The 10,140-nt window shown below is 42.1% G+C and overlaps 27 non-coding genes across 27 annotated transcripts; all 27 read right to left on the bottom strand.

The window, feature by feature from the left end:
• Window positions 1-18: 18 nt before the first annotated feature.
• trnaa-cgc (transfer RNA alanine (anticodon CGC)) lies at window positions 19-90 on the bottom strand. The gene has a single exon. It is a non-coding gene; the product is annotated as a tRNA-Ala (tRNA).
• Window positions 91-302: 212 nt separating this feature from the next.
• On the bottom strand, window positions 303-374 carry trnaa-ugc (transfer RNA alanine (anticodon UGC)). Its single transcript has one exon. It is a non-coding gene; the product is annotated as a tRNA-Ala (tRNA).
• Window positions 375-577: 203 nt separating this feature from the next.
• Window positions 578-649, bottom strand: trnaa-ugc (transfer RNA alanine (anticodon UGC)). Its single transcript has one exon. It is a non-coding gene; the product is annotated as a tRNA-Ala (tRNA).
• Window positions 650-861: 212 nt separating this feature from the next.
• trnaa-ugc (transfer RNA alanine (anticodon UGC)) lies at window positions 862-933 on the bottom strand. Its single transcript has one exon. It is a non-coding gene; the product is annotated as a tRNA-Ala (tRNA).
• Window positions 934-1,162: 229 nt separating this feature from the next.
• trnaa-ugc (transfer RNA alanine (anticodon UGC)) lies at window positions 1,163-1,234 on the bottom strand. The gene has a single exon. It is a non-coding gene; the product is annotated as a tRNA-Ala (tRNA).
• A 211-nt stretch (window positions 1,235-1,445) lies between these two features.
• Window positions 1,446-1,517, bottom strand: trnaa-cgc (transfer RNA alanine (anticodon CGC)). Its single transcript has one exon. It is a non-coding gene; the product is annotated as a tRNA-Ala (tRNA).
• A 212-nt stretch (window positions 1,518-1,729) lies between these two features.
• Window positions 1,730-1,801, bottom strand: trnaa-ugc (transfer RNA alanine (anticodon UGC)). Its single transcript has one exon. It is a non-coding gene; the product is annotated as a tRNA-Ala (tRNA).
• A 493-nt stretch (window positions 1,802-2,294) lies between these two features.
• Window positions 2,295-2,366, bottom strand: trnaa-ugc (transfer RNA alanine (anticodon UGC)). The gene has a single exon. It is a non-coding gene; the product is annotated as a tRNA-Ala (tRNA).
• Window positions 2,367-2,578: 212 nt separating this feature from the next.
• Window positions 2,579-2,650, bottom strand: trnaa-ugc (transfer RNA alanine (anticodon UGC)). Its single transcript has one exon. It is a non-coding gene; the product is annotated as a tRNA-Ala (tRNA).
• Window positions 2,651-3,158: 508 nt separating this feature from the next.
• trnaa-cgc (transfer RNA alanine (anticodon CGC)) lies at window positions 3,159-3,230 on the bottom strand. Its single transcript has one exon. It is a non-coding gene; the product is annotated as a tRNA-Ala (tRNA).
• Window positions 3,231-3,443: 213 nt separating this feature from the next.
• On the bottom strand, window positions 3,444-3,515 carry trnaa-ugc (transfer RNA alanine (anticodon UGC)). The gene has a single exon. It is a non-coding gene; the product is annotated as a tRNA-Ala (tRNA).
• A 212-nt stretch (window positions 3,516-3,727) lies between these two features.
• trnaa-ugc (transfer RNA alanine (anticodon UGC)) lies at window positions 3,728-3,799 on the bottom strand. Its single transcript has one exon. It is a non-coding gene; the product is annotated as a tRNA-Ala (tRNA).
• A 226-nt stretch (window positions 3,800-4,025) lies between these two features.
• trnaa-ugc (transfer RNA alanine (anticodon UGC)) lies at window positions 4,026-4,097 on the bottom strand. Its single transcript has one exon. It is a non-coding gene; the product is annotated as a tRNA-Ala (tRNA).
• Window positions 4,098-4,310: 213 nt separating this feature from the next.
• trnaa-ugc (transfer RNA alanine (anticodon UGC)) lies at window positions 4,311-4,382 on the bottom strand. The gene has a single exon. It is a non-coding gene; the product is annotated as a tRNA-Ala (tRNA).
• Window positions 4,383-4,592: 210 nt separating this feature from the next.
• Window positions 4,593-4,664, bottom strand: trnaa-ugc (transfer RNA alanine (anticodon UGC)). Its single transcript has one exon. It is a non-coding gene; the product is annotated as a tRNA-Ala (tRNA).
• Window positions 4,665-4,876: 212 nt separating this feature from the next.
• Window positions 4,877-4,948, bottom strand: trnaa-cgc (transfer RNA alanine (anticodon CGC)). Its single transcript has one exon. It is a non-coding gene; the product is annotated as a tRNA-Ala (tRNA).
• A 212-nt stretch (window positions 4,949-5,160) lies between these two features.
• On the bottom strand, window positions 5,161-5,232 carry trnaa-ugc (transfer RNA alanine (anticodon UGC)). The gene has a single exon. It is a non-coding gene; the product is annotated as a tRNA-Ala (tRNA).
• A 212-nt stretch (window positions 5,233-5,444) lies between these two features.
• Window positions 5,445-5,516, bottom strand: trnaa-cgc (transfer RNA alanine (anticodon CGC)). Its single transcript has one exon. It is a non-coding gene; the product is annotated as a tRNA-Ala (tRNA).
• A 208-nt stretch (window positions 5,517-5,724) lies between these two features.
• On the bottom strand, window positions 5,725-5,796 carry trnaa-ugc (transfer RNA alanine (anticodon UGC)). Its single transcript has one exon. It is a non-coding gene; the product is annotated as a tRNA-Ala (tRNA).
• A 212-nt stretch (window positions 5,797-6,008) lies between these two features.
• On the bottom strand, window positions 6,009-6,080 carry trnaa-ugc (transfer RNA alanine (anticodon UGC)). The gene has a single exon. It is a non-coding gene; the product is annotated as a tRNA-Ala (tRNA).
• A 212-nt stretch (window positions 6,081-6,292) lies between these two features.
• On the bottom strand, window positions 6,293-6,364 carry trnaa-ugc (transfer RNA alanine (anticodon UGC)). The gene has a single exon. It is a non-coding gene; the product is annotated as a tRNA-Ala (tRNA).
• A 211-nt stretch (window positions 6,365-6,575) lies between these two features.
• Window positions 6,576-6,647, bottom strand: trnaa-ugc (transfer RNA alanine (anticodon UGC)). Its single transcript has one exon. It is a non-coding gene; the product is annotated as a tRNA-Ala (tRNA).
• Window positions 6,648-6,859: 212 nt separating this feature from the next.
• On the bottom strand, window positions 6,860-6,931 carry trnaa-cgc (transfer RNA alanine (anticodon CGC)). The gene has a single exon. It is a non-coding gene; the product is annotated as a tRNA-Ala (tRNA).
• Window positions 6,932-7,143: 212 nt separating this feature from the next.
• trnaa-ugc (transfer RNA alanine (anticodon UGC)) lies at window positions 7,144-7,215 on the bottom strand. The gene has a single exon. It is a non-coding gene; the product is annotated as a tRNA-Ala (tRNA).
• Window positions 7,216-7,427: 212 nt separating this feature from the next.
• On the bottom strand, window positions 7,428-7,499 carry trnaa-cgc (transfer RNA alanine (anticodon CGC)). The gene has a single exon. It is a non-coding gene; the product is annotated as a tRNA-Ala (tRNA).
• Window positions 7,500-7,707: 208 nt separating this feature from the next.
• Window positions 7,708-7,779, bottom strand: trnaa-ugc (transfer RNA alanine (anticodon UGC)). Its single transcript has one exon. It is a non-coding gene; the product is annotated as a tRNA-Ala (tRNA).
• Window positions 7,780-7,991: 212 nt separating this feature from the next.
• Window positions 7,992-8,063, bottom strand: trnaa-ugc (transfer RNA alanine (anticodon UGC)). The gene has a single exon. It is a non-coding gene; the product is annotated as a tRNA-Ala (tRNA).
• Window positions 8,064-10,140: the final 2,077 nt, after the last annotated feature.

Here is a 10,140-nt window from a genome sequence, read left to right as displayed (position 1 = left end):
AGAATCTCAAAAGGCTCTTGGAGATGCTGGGGATTGAACCCAGGACCTCATACATGCGAAGCATGCGCTCTACCACTGAGCTACATCCCCAGTTGAAAGTTGATTATTTTTCTTTTTTTTTCGCCTTTTTACTGTGGTGGACGGAACGTCAAAATGTTAATGTCAATTCTGATTGTGCAGAAAAGGCAAACAAATTTTAGTGAATGATTCAAGACAATTGAAGATGCTGCAACTGAACCTAGGACCATACACCGCTTTCTTAACCCTGTTCATCGTCTATGGACAGAACCTCAAAATGCTCTTGGAGATGCTGGGGATTGAACCCAGGACCTCATACATGCAAAGCATGCGCTTTACCACTGAGCTACATCCCCAGTTGAAAGGGGAATATTTTTCTTTTTTTTTTCGCCTTTTTACTGTGGTGGACAGAACGTCAAAATGTTTATGTCAATTCTGATTGTGCAGAAAAGGCAAACATATTTTAGTGAATGATTCAAGACGCTGCAACTGAACCTATGACCATACACCACTTTCTTAACCCTGTTCTTCGTCTGTGGACAGAACCTCGAAAGGCTCTTGGAGATACTGGGGATTGAACCCAGCACCTCATACATGCAAAGCATGCGCTCTACCACTGAGATACATCCCCAGTTGAAAGGGGAATATTTTTCTTTTTTTTTCGCCTTTTTACTGTGGTGGATAGAATGTCAAAATGTTTATGTCAATTCTGATTGTGCAGAAAAGGCAAACATATTTTAGTGAATGATTCAAGACAATTGAAGATGCTGCAACTGAACCTAGGACCATACACCGCTTTCCTAACCCTGTTCATCGTCTATGGACAGAGTCTCAAAAGGCTCTTGGAGATGCTGGGAATTGAACCCAGGACCTCAAACATGCAAAGCATGCGCTCTACCACTGAGCTACATCCCCAGTTGAAAGGGGAATATTTTTCTTTTTTTTTTTCGCCTTTTTACTGTGGTGGACAGAACGTCAAAATGTTTATGTCAATTCTGATTGTGCAGAAAAGGCAAACATATTTTAGTGAATGAATCAAGACAATTAAAGACGCTGCAACTGAACCTAGGACAGCTTTCTTAACCCTCAAAATCAACAGCTTTCTTAACCCTGTTTGTCTGTGGACAAAACCTCAAAAGGTTCTTGGAGATGCTGGGGATTGAACCCAGGACCTCATACATGCAAAGCATGCGCTCTACCACTGAGCTACATCCCCAGTTGAAAAGGTAATATTTTTCTTTTTATTCCGCCTTTTTCTGTGGTAGACAGAACATCAAAATGTTTATGTCAATTCTGATTGTGCAGAAAAGGCAAACATATTTTAGTGAATGATTCAAGACAAACGGTGACACTGCAACTAAACCCAGGACCATACACCGCTTTCTCAAGCCTGTTTATCGTCTGTGAACAGAATCTCAAAAGGCTCTTGGAGATGCTGGGGATTGAACCCAGGACCTCATACATGCGAAGCATGCGCTTTACCACTGAGCTACATCCCCAGTTGAAAGTTGAATATTTTTCTTTTTTTTTCGGCTTTTTACTGTGGTGGACGGAACGTCAAAATGTTAATGTCAATTCTGATTGTGCAGAAAAGGCAAACATATTTTAGTGAATGATTCAAGACAATAGAAGATGCTGCAACTGAACCTAGGACCATACACCGCTTTCTTAACCCTGTTCATCGTCTATGGACAGAACCTCAAAAGGCTCTTGGAGATGCTTGGGATTTAACCCAGGACCTCATACATGCAAAGCATGCGCTCTACCACTGAGCTACATCCCCAGTTGAAAGGGGAATATTTTTCTTTTTTTTTCACCTTTTTACTGTGGTGGACAGAATGTCAAAATGTTTGTCAATTCTGATTGTGCAGAAAAGGCAAACATATTTTAGTGAATGATTCAAGACAAACGGTGACACTGCAACTAAACCCAGGACCATACACCGCTTTCTCAACCCTGTTTATCGTCTGTGAACAAAACCTCAAAAGGTTCTTGGAGATGCTGGGGATTAACCCCGGGCCTCATACATGCGAAGCATGCCCTCTACCACTGAGCTACATCCCCAGTTGAGAGTTGAATAATTTTCTTTTTATTCCGCTATTTTACTGTGGTGGACAAAATGTCAAAATGTTTATGTCAATTCTGATTGTGCAGAAAAGGCAAACATATTTTAGTGAATGATTCAAGACAATTGAAGATGCTGCAACTCAACCTAGGACCATACACCGCTTTCTTAACCCTGTTCATCGTCTATGGACAGAACCTCAAAAGGCTCTTGGAGATGCTGGGGATTGAACCCAGGACCTCATACATGCAAAGCATGCGCTCTACCACTGAGCTACATCCCCAGATGAAAGGGGAATATTTTTCTTTTTATTCCGCCTTTTTACTGTGGTAGACAGAACATCAAAATGTTTATGTGAATTCTGATTGTGCAGAAAAGGCAAATATATTTTAGTGATCGATTCAAGACTATTGAAGACGCTGCAACTGAACCTAGGACCATAAACTGCTTTCTTAACCCTGTTTATCGTCTGTGGACAGAACCTCGAAAGGCTCTTGGAGATGCTGGGGATTGAACCCAGGACCTCATACATGCAAAGCATGCGCTCTACCACTGAGCTACATCCCCCTGTGAAAACAAACATTTTTTTTTTCTTTTTCCCCTTCTTAGGGTTGTGGACGGAACCTCAAAACAATTAAGTCAATTCTGATTGTGCGGAAAAGGCAAACATATTTTAGTGAATGATTCAAGACAGTTGTAGACGCTGCAACTAAACCTAAGACAATCAAAATCTTTCTTTACCCTGTTTGTCTGTGGACAAAACCTCAAAAGGTTCTTGGAGATGCTGGGGATTGAACCCCGGACCTCATACATGCAAACGCATGTGCTCTACCACTGAGCTACATCCCCAGTTTAAAGGGGAATATTGTTCTTTTTTTTCGCCTTTTTACTGTGGTGGACAGAATGTCAAAATGTTTATGTCAATTCTGATTGTGCAGAAAAGGCAAACATATTTTAGTGAATGAATCAAGACAATTGAAGACGCTGCAACTGAACCTAGGACAGCTTTCTTAACCCTCAAAATCAACAGCTTTCTTAACCCTGTTTGTCTGTGGACAAAACCTCAAAAAGTTCTTGGAGATGCTGGGGATTGAACCCAGGACCTCATACATGCAAGGCATGCGCTCTACCAATGAGCTACATCCCCAGTTGAAAGGGTAATATTTTTCTTTTTTTTTTTTTACCTTTTTACTGTGGTGGACAGAATGTCAAAATGTTTGTCAATTCTGATTGTGCAGAAAAGGCAAACATATTTTAGTGAATGATTCAAGACAAACGGTGACACTGCAACTAAACCCAGGACCATACACCGCTTTCTCAACCCTGTTTATCGTCTGTGAACAAAACCTCAAAAGGTTCTTGGAGATGCTGGGGATTGAACCCAGGGCCTCATACATGCGAAGCATGCCCTCTACCACTGAGCTACATCCCCAGTTGAGAGTTGAATAATTTTCTTTTTATTCCGCTATTTTACTGTGGTGGACAAAATGTCAAAATGTTTATGTCAATTCTGATTGTGCAGAAAAGGCAAACATATTTTAGTGAACGATTCAAGACAATTCATGACGCTGCAACTGAACCTAGGACCATAAACTGCTTTCTTAACCCTGTTTATCGTCTGTGGACAGAACCTTGAAAGGCTCTTGGAGATGCTGGGGATTGAACCCAGGACCTCGTACATGCAAAGCATGCGCTCTACCACTGAGCTACATCCCCAGTTGAAAGTTGAATAATTTTTTTTTTTTCCGACTTTTTACTGTGGTGGACGGAACGTCAAAATGTTTATGTCAATTCTGATTGTGCAGAAAAGGCAAAGATATTTTAGTGAATGAATCAAGACAATTGAAGACGCTGCAACTGAACCTAGGACAGCTTTCTTAACCCTCAAAATCAACAGCTTTCTTAACCCTGTTTGTCTGTGGACAAAACCTCAAAAGGTTCTTGGAGATGCTGGGGATTGAACCCAGGACTTCATACATGCAAAGCATGCGCTCTACCACTGAGCTACATCCCCGGTTGAAAGGGTAATATTTTTCTTTTTATTCCGCCTTTTTACTGTGGTAGACAGAACATCAAAATGTTTATGTCAATTCTGATTGTGCAGAAAAGGCAAACATATTTTAGTGAACGATTCAAGACAATTGATGACGCTGCAACTAGGACCTAGGACCATAAACTGCTTTCTTAACCCTGTTTATCGTCTGTGGACAGAACCTTGAAAGGCTCTTGGAGATGCTGGGGATTGAACCCAGGACCTCATACATGCAAAGCATGCGCTCTACCACTGAGCTACATCCCCCTGTGAAAACAAACATTTTTTTTTTTGTTTTCCCCCTTCTTAGGGTTGTGGACGGAACCTCAAAACGATTAAGTCAATTCTGATTGTGCGGAAAAGGCAAACATATTTTAGTGAATGATTCAAGACAATTGTAGACGCTGCAACTGAACCTAGGACAATCAAAATCTTTCTTTACCCTGTTTGTCTGTGGACAAAACCTCAAAAGGTTCTTGGAGATGCTGGGGATTGAACCCAGGACCTCATACATGCAAAGCATGCGCTCTACCAGTGAGCTACATCCCCAGTTGAACGTTGAATAATTTTCTTTTTATTCTGCCTTTTTACTGTGGTGGACGGAACGTCAAAATGTTTATGTCAATTCTGATTGTGCAGAAAAGGCAAACATATTTTAGTGAATGATTCAAGACAAACGGTGACACTGCAACTAAACCCAGGACCATACACCGCTTTCTCAACCCTGTTTATAGTCTGTGAACAGAATCTCAAAAGGCTCTTGGAGATGCTGGGGATTGAACCCAGGACCTCATACATGCGAAGCATGCGCTCTACCACTGAGCTACATCCCCAGTTGAAAGTTGATTATTTTTCTTTTTTTTTCACCTTTTCACTGTGGTGGACGGAACGTCAAAATGTTAATGTCAATTCTGATTGTGCAGAAAAGGCAAACAAATTTTAGTGAATGATTCAAGACAATTGAAGATGCTGCAACTGAACCTAGGACCATACACCGCTTTCTTAACCCTGTTCATCGTCTATGGACAGAACCTCAAAAGGCTCTTGGAGATGCTGGGGATTGAACCCAGGACCTCATACATGCAAAGCATGCGCTCTACCATTGAGCTACATCCCCAGTTGAAAGGGGAATATTTTTCTTTTTTTTTCGCCTTTTTACTGTGGTGGATAGAATGTCAAAATGTTTATGTCAATTCTGATTGTGCAGAAAAGGCAAACATATTTTAGTGAATGATTCAAGACAAACGGTGACACTGCAACTAAACCCAGGACCATACACCGCTTTCTCAACCCTGTTTATCGTCTGTGAACAAAACCTCAAAAGGCTCTTGGAGATGCTGGGGATTGAACCCAGGACCTCATACATGCGAAGCATGCGCTCTACCACTGAGCTACATCCCCTGTTTAAAGGGGAATATTGTTCTTTTTTTCGCCTTTTTACTGTGGTGGACAGAATGTCAAAATGTTTGTCAATTCTGATTGTGCAGAAAAGGCAAACATATTTTAGTGAATGAATCAAGACAATTGAAGACGCTGCAACTGAACCTAGGACCATACACCGCTTTCTTAACCCTGTTTATCGTCTGTGGACAGAACCTTGAAAGGCTCTTGGAGATGCTGGGGATTGAACCCAGGACCTCATACATGCAAAGCATGCGCTCTACCACTGAGCTACATCCCCCTGTGAAAACGAACATTTTTTTTTTGTTTTCCCCCTTCTTAGGGTTGTGGACGGAACCTCAAAACGATTAAGTCAATTCTGATTGTGCGGAAAAGGCAAACATATTTTAGTGAATGATTCAAGACAATTGATGACGCTGCAACTGAACCTAGGACCATAAACTGCTTTCTTAACCCTGTTTATCGTCTGTGGACAGAACCTTGAAAGGCTCTTGGAGATGCTGGGGATTGAACCCAGGACTTCATAGATGCAAAGCATGCGCTCTACCACTGAGCTACATCCCCGGTTGAAAGGGTAATATTTTTCTTTTTATTCCGCCTTTTTACTGTGGTAGACAGAACATCAAAATGTTTATGTCAATTCTGATTGTGCAGAAAAGGGAAACATATTTTAGTGAACGATTCAAGACAATTGATGACGCTGCAACTGAACCTAGGACCATAAACTGCTTTCTTAACCCTGTTTATCGTCTGTGGACAGAACCTTGAAAGGCTCTTGGAGATGCTGGGGATTGAACCCAGGACCTCATACATGCAAAGCATGCGCTCTACCACTGAGCTACATCCCCCTGTGAAAACAAACATTTTTTTTTTTTGTTTTCCCCCTTCTTAGGGTTGTGGACGGAACCTCAAAACGATTAAGTCAATTCTGATTGTGCGGAAAAGGCAAACATATTTTAGTGAATGATTCAAGACAATTGTAGACGCTGCAACTGAACCTAGGACAATCAAAATCTTTCTTTACCCTGTTTGTCTGTGGACAAAACCTCAAAAGGTTCTTGGAGATGCTGGGGATTGAACCCAGGACCTCATACATGCAAAGCATGCGCTCTACCAGTGAGCTACATCCCCAGTTGAATGTTGAATAATTTTCTTTTTATTCTGCCTTTTTACTGTGGTGGACGGAACGTCAAAATGTTTATGTCAATTCTGATTGTGCAGAAAAGGCAAACATATTTTAGTGAATGATTCAAGACAAACGGTGACACTGCAACTAAACCCAGGACCATACACCGCTTTCTCAACCCTGTTTATAGTCTGTGAACAGAATCTCAAAAGGCTCTTGGAGATGCTGGGGATTGAACCCAGGACCTCATACATGCGAAGCATGCGCTCTACCACTGAGCTACATCCCCAGTTGAAAGTTGATTATTTTTCTTTTTTTTTCACCTTTTCACTGTGGTGGACGGAACGTCAAAATGTTAATGTCAATTCTGATTGTGCAGAAAAGGCAAACAAATTTTAGTGAATGATTCAAGACAATTGAAGATGCTGCAACTGAACCTAGGACCATACACCGCTTTCTTAACCCTGTTCATCGTCTATGGACAGAACCTCAAAAGGCTCTTGGAGATGCTGGGGATTGAACCCAGGACCTCATACATGCAAAGCATGCGCTCTACCATTGAGCTACATCCCCAGTTGAAAGGGGAATATTTTTCTTTTTTTTTCGCCTTTTTACTGTGGTGGATAGAATGTCAAAATGTTTATGTCAATTCTGATTGTGCAGAAAAGGCAAACATATTTTAGTGAATGATTCAAGACAAACGGTGACACTGCAACTAAACCCAGGACCATACACCGCTTTCTCAACCCTGTTTATCGTCTGTGAACAAAACCTCAAAAGGCTCTTGGAGATGCTGGGGATTGAACCCAGGACCTCATACATGCGAAGCATGCGCTCTACCACTGAGCTACATCCCCTGTTTAAAGGGGAATATTGTTCTTTTTTTCGCCTTTTTACTGTGGTGGACAGAATGTCAAAATGTTTGTCAATTCTGATTGTGCAGAAAAGGCAAACATATTTTAGTGAATGAATCAAGACAATTGAACACGCTGCAACTGAACCTAGGACCATACACCGCTTTCTTAACCCTGTTTATCGTCTGTGGACAGAACCTTGAAAGGCTCTTGGAGATGCTGGGGATTGAACCCAGGACCTCATACATGCAAAGCATGCGCTCTACCACTGAGCTACATCCCCCTGTGAAAACGAACATTTTTTTTTTGTTTTCCCCCTTCTTAGGGTTGTGGACGGAACCTCAAAACGATTAAGTCAATTCTGATTGTGCGGAAAAAGCAAACATATTTTAGTGAATGATTCAAGACAATTGATGACGCTGCAACTGAACCTAGGACCATAAACTGCTTTCTTAACCCTGTTTATCGTCTGTGGACAGAACCTTGAAAGGCTCTTGGAGATGCTGGGGATTGAACCCAGGACCTCATACATGCAAAGCATGCGCTCTACCACTGAGCTACATCCCCGGTTGAAAGAGAGTTTTCAGCGTGTGAGTCAAAGCGATATCACTGAAGGAATACCCTTGCTCTATTTTTAAATGTAAGGCTCATTGGGATCAACACAAGATCAATATTCCCCACATTATCGCTTTAATCTGAATTATTGTTTGTACCTTTTGGCAGGTTTGCAAACATGTGTACTTCTCATTGCGTCTACCTTAAACTTCAGCCATTTGCATTTTTTGAAAACACAGAAGCCCCCTGTGATTTTAGGTGCAGCTGGAAAAGTGCAAGCAAGTTGCCTCAAGTGCACGTTTCTCCATTGGAAATAAAAAACCAAACTTGCCTGACACCAGAAGCGCCTCTCTGCGTGGCGTGGCGCTGTGCATTTCAGAGTTCTGGGCGTGGGTTTCTGTCGAAGTGCACGCGGTGGTGTTTCGGGTTGGCTGCTGGGCGCTGTTGTGTTTGCCCTGTTGGTGGAGGCCTGTGTTTGGAGTTCTGGAATGCATGGCGTTGCGTGGCGCGACGATTTGGGACACTTCATGTTTCTGCCGCGCCTCTGATAGTGTCTGGTGTGCCATGTCGCGGCTTCGAGCGGCACATCTGGTGCCTCAGTGTGCGTGGTTATTAGTCTCGTGTACAAGCTCGGCACACAGTTGGCTGTAAAATTATACAGAGACACAAATGATTTTGTACTCTCTGTTTAGTCTGTGTCCGAGTCGTACATGTACGGCTGAATGCTTATCCTTGCTTAGCTTCTCTCTGTCTGCCTGTCTGTTGTAAACACAGAGCGTGTGAGCTCTTGGCTCCGCCCCCTTGTTACGTTGGGCAGGAAGACGAAACAAATTTTTATGGCAAGCAACATGCCCCTAAATTAGCTGTGTACACGGCCACAACATGACACTTCTGAACACATTATAATAAAAACATCTGGGGCCTCATGTATCAACGCTGCGTACGCACAAAAACTTTGCGTACGCCAGGTTTCACATTCCGAATCGCTCTCGTTTGGATTCACTAACAATGAACTGAACGTGGGAATGTGCGCAGCTTCACGGCAGCTTTCTGGCTGGCGTACGCACATTTTTTGTGCGTGTCTGTTTTATTTCCATTGGCGACTCCTAGAGGCAGTTGTGTTAAATTCCTCTCTACAAAGTGTCTGAGCCTTGCAATGGCAGCTGTATGAGACGGGTTCATCTAGCAGGTATATAAGGTTTCCATACCATACATTTGATCAGCTAAACATTAAAGCACAATTTGCAGCAGTCGCCTGTTTTCCCAATGTAATCTGAGCGATCTACCGCACGCACATTGCTATAAAGACACTATCTGAAGATGAATTTGCATGCGTGAATCAGAAACATTTCCATTCAATAAATGTGCAAGTAAAATATGATGCTTATTGATATGAACTTATTGATGATTTCTACTTGTCTTTCTCGTGATAAATAGTTGGCAAAATCTGATATGTAGCGGGGCAAAAAAGAAGAAAGAGTTCATCAGACGCTGGATTCGAGTCGAGTTCATGCTCAAACGTGTCAATTCATGATCTCATCCGTCTTACAAGTTGCGCCACTAAGACTGATAAGGATACTGCAACATTTTTCATATATAAACCACACTATTTCTTTTTTTTAATGCACTCAGTGCGATGTTCAGACCCAACTGTGTTAACCGCATCAGCTAAACTCTCCCACTCTATTTTTTTCTTTTGTTGTTAATTCCGGAGAACAAACTTGCAAATAACACCGCTTTTCTCTGGTCTACCTCCGAAAGCAGCACCTCCAATTCACATTCTGTTCAAAGTTTCTCTTTTTGCTTGCTTTTGCCATTGCTTTTTCGTTGGGTTTTGCCATTAGCATAGTCATTAGCATATTCATACGGGGGAGGAGGCAGGGAGGGGTTTCACGTTCATTCGGATGTACAAAAGAATATGCGTGAGATTCGGCGTATGCAGTTTCATACATCTGAATTTTTTTCTGCGTACGCACATTTACAGCTTTGTGCGTACGCTATGTTTTAGTAAGATTTCCACGCAAGTCTTCGTACATGAGGCCCCTGAACTGTGTGTTGAACCTAAACTGGCACACTCAGAAGAACCATA

Source organism: Danio rerio, chromosome 21, assembly GCF_052040795.2.
Source record: "Danio rerio strain M-AB ecotype USA chromosome 21, GRCz13ab, whole genome shotgun sequence".
NCBI lineage: Eukaryota > Metazoa > Chordata > Actinopteri > Cypriniformes > Danionidae > Danio > Danio rerio.
The sequence above is the reverse complement of the archived record's forward strand: the minus strand, read 5'-3'. Positions and strand labels throughout refer to the sequence as shown.